General features: G+C 40.5%; 1 long non-coding RNA gene across 2 annotated transcripts; it reads left to right on the top strand.

Moving 5' to 3' along the window:
* Positions 1-6,005: 6,005 nt before the first annotated feature.
* On the top strand, positions 6,006-7,384 carry LOC123491376. Of its 2 annotated transcripts, XR_006661308.1 has the most exons (4): positions 6,006-6,086; positions 6,605-6,727; positions 6,826-6,915; positions 7,171-7,384. It is a non-coding gene; the product is annotated as an uncharacterized LOC123491376 (long non-coding RNA). The 2 variants fall into 2 exon arrangements; XR_006661307.1 differs by lacking the exon at positions 6,006-6,086 and having other exon boundaries at positions 6,349-6,727.
* The last annotated feature ends 261 nt before the right edge of the window (positions 7,385-7,645 follow it).

The following is a 7,645-nucleotide window of genomic DNA, read 5'->3' as shown; positions in this document are numbered from 1 at the left end:
AATCGGTTTGACACAAAAATAACACATCAAACCTTTACCAAACGTGATAATACCTTAACGGATGTGATACCTAACATGGTATGACATGTTCTTTCGACATTAGAAAGTTTAAACGTGGTATTACATACCTCTAGTAATAAATAGAAACGGACACAAAAGGTTATCCTCTTGACTGCACAGTTCTGGCGCTTTTTTTATTCTGAAGAACGTGGCATGGGCGCGCCTGCCGGAACTTCCTGTTTCCCCACTACCACAGAGCAACGGTCCGTGCATTCCGGGATCCCTGGGACGGCCCTACCAGTCATTACGTAATAACGTAAAACTGCAACATTACGTAGAATAAACAATAACCTTAATCAAATTGACTGGCCATCTCGGCGACAAATATGATTTGACATTAGTTAGTTTAGATTTGTTTGTTTATTATCACATATTTGTATTTGCAAAAGTAATATAAACACATAACATTTTATATGATCAGATATTTTTAGTTACACATTGAATTATTGAACAATTACATTTGATTTATTTTCTTATTAACTAGTAGTGTATTGGTAGTTAGTAAACATGCTACCTAACTGATCAACAATTATAGGTACAAGCTAATAACCCTCCTGAGTGGTGCAGTGGTCTAAGGCACTGCATCGCAGTGCTAACTGTGCCACTAGAGATCCTGGTTCGAATCCAGGCTCTGTCGCAGCCGTCAGTGACCGGGAGACTCATGGGCGGCGCACAATTGGCCCAGCGTCATCCAGGGTAAGGGAGGGAATGGCCGGCAGGGATGTAGCTCAGTTGATAGAGCTGTGGGTTGTGGGTTCGATTCCCAGGGGGGGCCAGTATAAAAAAAAAATGGTATTCACTAACTGTAAGTCGCTCTGGATAAGAGCGTCTGCTAAATGACTAAAATGTAAATGTAATATATATGCTATCTTATTGAACAAGAAACTTAACTCAAATAATGATGTGTGTGCTAGGCATCTCTCTCCAGGTTGTTGCGCTGCTTGGCTGGCCTGCTGCTGCCTGTGCACGAGCTGAGCGCCTGCTGCTGAAGTCACTCACAATGCACTTTTGCATCCAGGCACGTGTGTTGTGACTGAGTGTGTGACAGAGAAAATCGTTTTAGTGTCATTTTGAGAGAAATTGTGTGCATTTTAGTGTTTGAGTCAATTTTCAAAAGTTGCTAAAATTTCCAAATAAGTTTTTAAAAGTAGCTAAATTTGTTGCTAGGTGCTGTTTGAAAAAAAAGTTGCCAGGGTAGTCTGAAAAGTTGCTAAATCTAGCAACAAAATTGCTAAGTTGGTATCACTGGGCCCTACCCCATTACATGAGAACAGGGTATCTGCCGCTGCCTCCTCCTCCTCCGGGACACTTCTACTTTGCAATGGGTGACATGTCTGGTGAGTATGCAGGACATGGAAGAACTGGGACATTTTCAGCCTCCAGGAATTGTGTACAGATCCTTGTGACATTGGGCCCTGCATTATCATGCTGAAACATGACGTGATGTCGGCAGGACAATGGGCCTCAGGATCTAGTGATGGTATCTCTGTGAATTCAATTTGCCTTTGATAAAATGAAATTTTGTTCCTTCTCCGTAGCTTATGCCTGCCCATACCATAACCCTGACACGAACATGGGGTACTGTGTTCATGACATTGACATCAGCAAACCGCTCGCCCACACACCACCATACACATGGTCTGCAGTTGTGAGGCTGGTTGGGCATACTGCCAAATTCACAAAAACAAGGTTGGAGGCGGCTTATGGTAGAGAAATTACCATTAAATTATCTGGCAACAGCTCTGGTGGACATTCCTGCAGTCAGCATGCCAGTTGCATGCTCCCTCAAAACTTGAGACATCTGTGGCATTGTCAGTGGTAGAAAAAGCACCCAATTGTCATACTTGAGTAAAAGTAAAGATACCTTAATAGAAAATGACAAGTAAAACTGAAAGTCACCCAGTAAAATACTACTTGAGTAAAAGTCTATAAGTATTTGGTTTTTAAATATACTTCACTATCAAACGTAAAAGTATGAATCATTTCAAATTCCTTATATTAAGTAAACCAGATGACACCATTTTTTTATTTATTTATGGATAGCCAGGGGCACACTCCAACACTCAGACATCATTTACAAACTAAACATGTGTTTAGTGAGTCCACCAGATCAGAGGCAGTAGGGATGACCAGGGATGTTCTCTTGATAATTGCGTGAATTTGACAATTTTTTCTGTCCTAAGCATTCAAAATGTAATGAGTACTTTTGGGTGTCAGGGAAAAATGTATGGAGTAAAAAGTACATATTTTTCTTTCGGAATGTAGTGAAGTAAAAGTTGTCAAAAATATAAATAGTAAAGTACAGATACCCAAAAAAAAGACTTAAGTAGTACTTTAAAGTATTTTTACTTAAGTACTTTACACCACTGGGCAAAACTGGGTGTTGTGTGACAAAACTTCATATGTTAGTGTTTTGTTTTTTTACGGGGTATCTTATATATCCCAGCTTTACATACGGTGGAAGAAAGGCTTACCCTGTCGTAACGTTTTGATAACAGTGTAAATCTCTCTAGGACAAGGTGACTTTGATCAATATATTCACCTGCATTTACCCCCCAAAAATGAAACACTAATTAACTGCTAATGTGGCTATCCAAAAAACTACAAATGCCATGATGATCTGGACAAGACTGCCGAATCGAGGCAAAGGTAACTATATACCTGGCTGGATTAACTATATAATGTTAGCTAAATGTAGCAATTAATAAATAGGCTACATTTATTTAAATGGACAATTCTGAAGGAGGGCACTTACCCCGCGACTTAAAAAAACACCCCTTTTCTAAAAACAACATTTCATTAAATATTTCAAAATGTGTAAACTGTAGCAATTTATTTCCCTTTATAGTTTATTAGCCTAAGCATGACCTTCATCCACATAATTTCCCCCCCCAAATGTTGCTTTTTTGTGTCAGCAATTAGACATTGTTCTTAGGGGGGGCGAGTTACCCCCTAGTACCCTACTGCCAGTCTCCTCTAGGTACATAGGATGGCTACTTCCTTGGTAAAGGTTTTAGCTATGTGTTATTTTTGTGTCAAACCGAGTGAGTGACTATTTTACAAGTCACATAGCTAACTAGAGACTTTGGGTTTGTCTGCGTGATTGAATGTACATCATTTCGTCAAGATAATTTAATAAATAATCAATTTATTTGAGATTTTCTGAGTTCGTTTACATCAACATACTTCACTGCAGACAGTGCGGATGCATTAGAGAGAGAAGTTGACGGTTGCATTACTATTTTGAAGCTGCCTGAATGTAATGTCCAGCAGTTTTCTACATGTGTTGTAATCTAGGGTTGGAATGAACCGGAAACTAAAGTGTTCTATACTTTTCAGGAGGCAGTAGGTGGTGCTCCAAGACTGCCAACACACGCTGAGGAAGAGTCAGATGGTGAACTCCAGACAGTAGGTGGTACTCCTCCAAGACTGCCAACACACGCTGAGGAAGAGTCAGATGGTGAGCTTGAAGCAGTAGGTGGTTGTCAAGTTGTGTATGGTTCACACTGCAGCTCTTTGCCCAAACTTGAGAAAGGCCTCTTTAAGGACTGAAGGAAGCAAAGGACAACTCCATTTTATTCTGCTTGGAAGGACAGGACCTAGGGGAGACTTAGGAAGCTTTGAGTTTGAAGACTACTCCTACAAACGTATTCATATTCAAGGGATTCACATTTTCGACTTATTTCAAAGATAAAACACAAGCAGGGGGCGAAAAAGTGTATGCATTGTGGAACCCATCATTAGCTTGTGTTTCCCCGGGGAACATATATACTGGTGCACCTTTGTGATAGCAGGTGGTGAAATGTTTGGTGAAAAAGCTGCAGTGTGAACCATACACAACTTGATAACCGGGCTTGGCAGTGAAGACAAAAGGATTAACGGCCTGAAGTCAGGAAAGCTGTCGTTGCAGAGAGGAGTATTGACTGACATCTCAACATGGCGGAGGAAGCTCTTGGAATAACAGTGAAGGAGCTGAAGCAAAAAAGAACAGTTGCTCGCAGAGAGTTCTTGGAAGCTTTCCTGACTTCAGGCCGTTAATCCTTTTGTCTTCACTGCCAAGCCCGGTTATCAACTGTCAAGTTGTGTATGGTTCACACTGCAGCTCTTTGCCCAAACTTGAAAAAGGCCTCTTTAAGGACTGAAGGACGCAAGGGACAACTCAATTTTCTTCGGACTTCTTTTATTTAATTCCAGTTAGTTAGTTAGTTAGTTAGTTAGGTTGATAACCTTTAAAGGCAAAACACAAAAAGAAATATACATTACTTCAAGTAAGGTCATTTCAAATTAAATATATAATCTCAATGTAGTCATATTAACTAAATTATACTATATATACTAAATTAGACAATTGGTCTCAATTCACAACACAAAGAAACACCTAACTGGCAACAATTTTACACAACAATGTCCATGTGCCTACCGGTTGAGTCTCCAGAATCCTAAATGAGCTGAATGTGTATGAATGAGAGTCTCCTCTTCCATGAAGGAATTCCAGTGAAATGCTTTTTCACCACCTGCTATCACAAAGGTGCACCAGTATATATGTTCCCCAGGGAAACACAAGCTAATGATGGGTTCCACAATGCATACACTTTTTCGCCCCCTGCTGTTGTTTTATCTTTGAAATAAGTCGAAAATGTGAATGCCTTGAATATGAATACCTGTCTTTTGACGCAACAGTGGTACTAAGCCAAGACTGCCATCACACAGTGACATAGATTCAGAGACTGAAGCCAATGCTGGTTGTGCAATTCAGGAGACAACTGACTCTGACAATGATGATGTTGAAAAAGATTCTACCTTCAGAGAGGACCTGGCAACCTGGATAAGTGATTTCCAAGTGAAACACAATGCTGTTGATGCACTTCTGAAGATGCTGCAGTCTAATGGTCACCCAGATTTGCCTTCCACTGCTAGAACTCTCCTAGAAACCACCAATGTTTTTGTTGAAGTCAAGTCTAATGTGGAGTTTGTCAGATTTAAAGTGAAGGTGGAGTTAGTGAAACATCTAAGCATCTATCCTAAATCTGGGGTTGGAGATTTGAATCTTTTAGAAATATCCCTTAATCTGGATGGTCTCCCTTTGTTCAAAAGTACCAATATGTCGTTATGGCCACTTTTGTGCTCTATCAATCTCTCACCACCCACAGTGTTTCCTCTGTCACTTGCAATGGCATCATGGAAACCAAGCTCCCTGGAATTCCTCAATGACACTTTGCTGGAGCTTAAAGAGTTGATGCAGACCGGCTTGAAGTGGGGAGACACAACACTGCAAGTGAAAGTGTGTTCTGTAACATGTGATGCACCTGCAAAAGCCATGGTAAAATGCATAAAGATGTATTCTGGCTACTATGGCTGTGACAGGTGCACACAAAAAGGCAGGTATGATGGGAGGATGACGTACCTGCAGGTAAAAAACCTGTGTCTCAGAACTGACAAATCCTTTAGGGAATTGGTACAGCCAGAACATCACCATGAAGGGAAAACCTCTCCTTTTTGCATCCTCCCCGTTGATATGGTGAATTCATTCCCAATTGACTATATGCACCTTTGTTGCCTCGGAGTAACCCGGAAGCTCTTGATGATGTGGACTAGGGGAAAGACTGGGGCCAGGTTGTCGTTGGTGCAAGTCAAGGTCAGTCAACAGCTAAACCGACTAAAGGATTCAATTCCAGACTGCTTTGCTCGCAAACAACAGCGATTGGATGACCTTGACCGTTGGAAGGCCACAGAATTTAGACAGTTTCTACTCTATACTGGGAAAGTAGTGCTGAGAATAATCTGGTCTAAAGAACAGTACACACACTTCATGACCTTCAGTGTGGCCATGTGCATTTTGGTTTCTCCTCAACTTTCTTCAATCCACAGTCTTGTTAAGCAAGCTATTATACTTGAGGAGGACCAAACAGTGTCTCATATCTTGCAGGTCCTGTGTTGCTACTGGCCAAGAAATGCCATTAAGAGAGGAGACCGGCCTGACAAAATATTACGGGAGTAGTACAGAATTTCCATCTTTTCATCAACTGGTAAAATAATATTTGACTGTCCATCCACTCCCGTTTCTATTGCCATGTATGCTTGGCTGTGTGGCTCTGGAGCAGGTTGCATCAGTTGAACATACTCCTACACGTAAGGCTAGTTACAACGTAGAATATGTTCTAAGCCAGGCGTAAACCTGTGTCACCAACTGGTTGTAAGTAATAGCTTTTGCTACGCCAGGGTGTAAAAACTAAGTGTAATGTGGGGTAGACGTATAGTATAGATCTATAACTAGTTTCCAAGGTAAGTGTTTCATGACTAGTCATGTCGCATCTTGTTCAATTTTCTAAATCATTACGTCGGGCGTAGGTAGGTCCAACTTATCTCTTACACCTTATCGTCTAACTGGTGCAACCCACTCCTGGTCAGTAGAGTCAGGAACTTCCCCCTCTTAAGTACTATATGTATTGGCTGAAAGTATTACTATGTGAATTTCAAATACTCAATAGCCGGTTTGCCAGTGTTAATAGGAAACTATTTATGACAATGTTTATTGCACGTACAGACAATTACTCTGTGGCAGAGCAACGAGCCAAACGGGGGGTTGACACCTCCAATGTTGAATCTGACGAGGAACCAGCGAAGAGGGCGGTGACTAAACCAATCAGATTCCGTGTAGAGCCACCTGGTGAGGATTTCTTAACTGCTCTTATTCCATTGTGTGTATTACATGCATCAGGAAGTAGATGAAATAAATGAGTCTTTTTTTGTATTGTCCTTCATAAGATGATGATGGAAGTGAAGCACTCCAGAAAAAGACAAATGAACCCAGACAAGCCCAGCGTACAGTGCCACAGCTTCCACCAGCCCCTAGTGGTAAGATCCTGCATTAGGCTACTAGGTCATTGAATGTATAATCAGCAAGTTGATGGTAAGTTTTACACACATTCAAGTATGTGGGTGAAGAAAAGCTTACAGTTAATGCAAGTACTAGTCTTAAATTGAGACGGAATGAAATCATGACCTAATGACAGTTGATATGACAAGACATTACCACACCCATCTGATCTTGACATACTTGATTATTTAGTGACCAAAAGTGTAACAGTTCTTAATTTTTTTTATTTTTAGTAACTTCAAGAGCCAGTGTCTTTGAAAATGACCCTACAACAAGGTACATAATGTTTCAAGTCTGATAAACAAGCCTACTTTCTCAAAGTTCTGTTCCTACCAACTGTATGGGATGAACAGGAAAATCTGTTAAGTGTGTACTATAAATGTGGTAACGGTTTGACATCTGTGATATTCTCTGAAGTTGCAGATGCAGAGGACTTGAGGCCATGTGCCACCTCAAGCCAAAGCGACAGTAAGTGTCTGGTTGTAGTTTTAGGGTAAACAATTAGTTTTAGGGTAAACAATTGAATTGTATGAAGTATTATAACTTTACAAACCTTTCAAAGCCACTCAATAGAATACAATTACCATCATATTTTTGCATATTAGGTTATTTAAAGTCTTATTACTACTTTGTGCATACGGTTAGAACTTTCCAAATACTTCTGGTGCTGTGTATGGGTGAAACTTGTATTTACAGTGGGGGGAAAAA

Source organism: Coregonus clupeaformis, chromosome 8 (assembly GCF_020615455.1).
Source record: "Coregonus clupeaformis isolate EN_2021a chromosome 8, ASM2061545v1, whole genome shotgun sequence".
Taxonomy (NCBI): domain Eukaryota; kingdom Metazoa; phylum Chordata; class Actinopteri; order Salmoniformes; family Salmonidae; genus Coregonus; species Coregonus clupeaformis.
The sequence above is the reverse complement of the archived record's forward strand: the minus strand, read 5'-3'. Positions and strand labels throughout refer to the sequence as shown.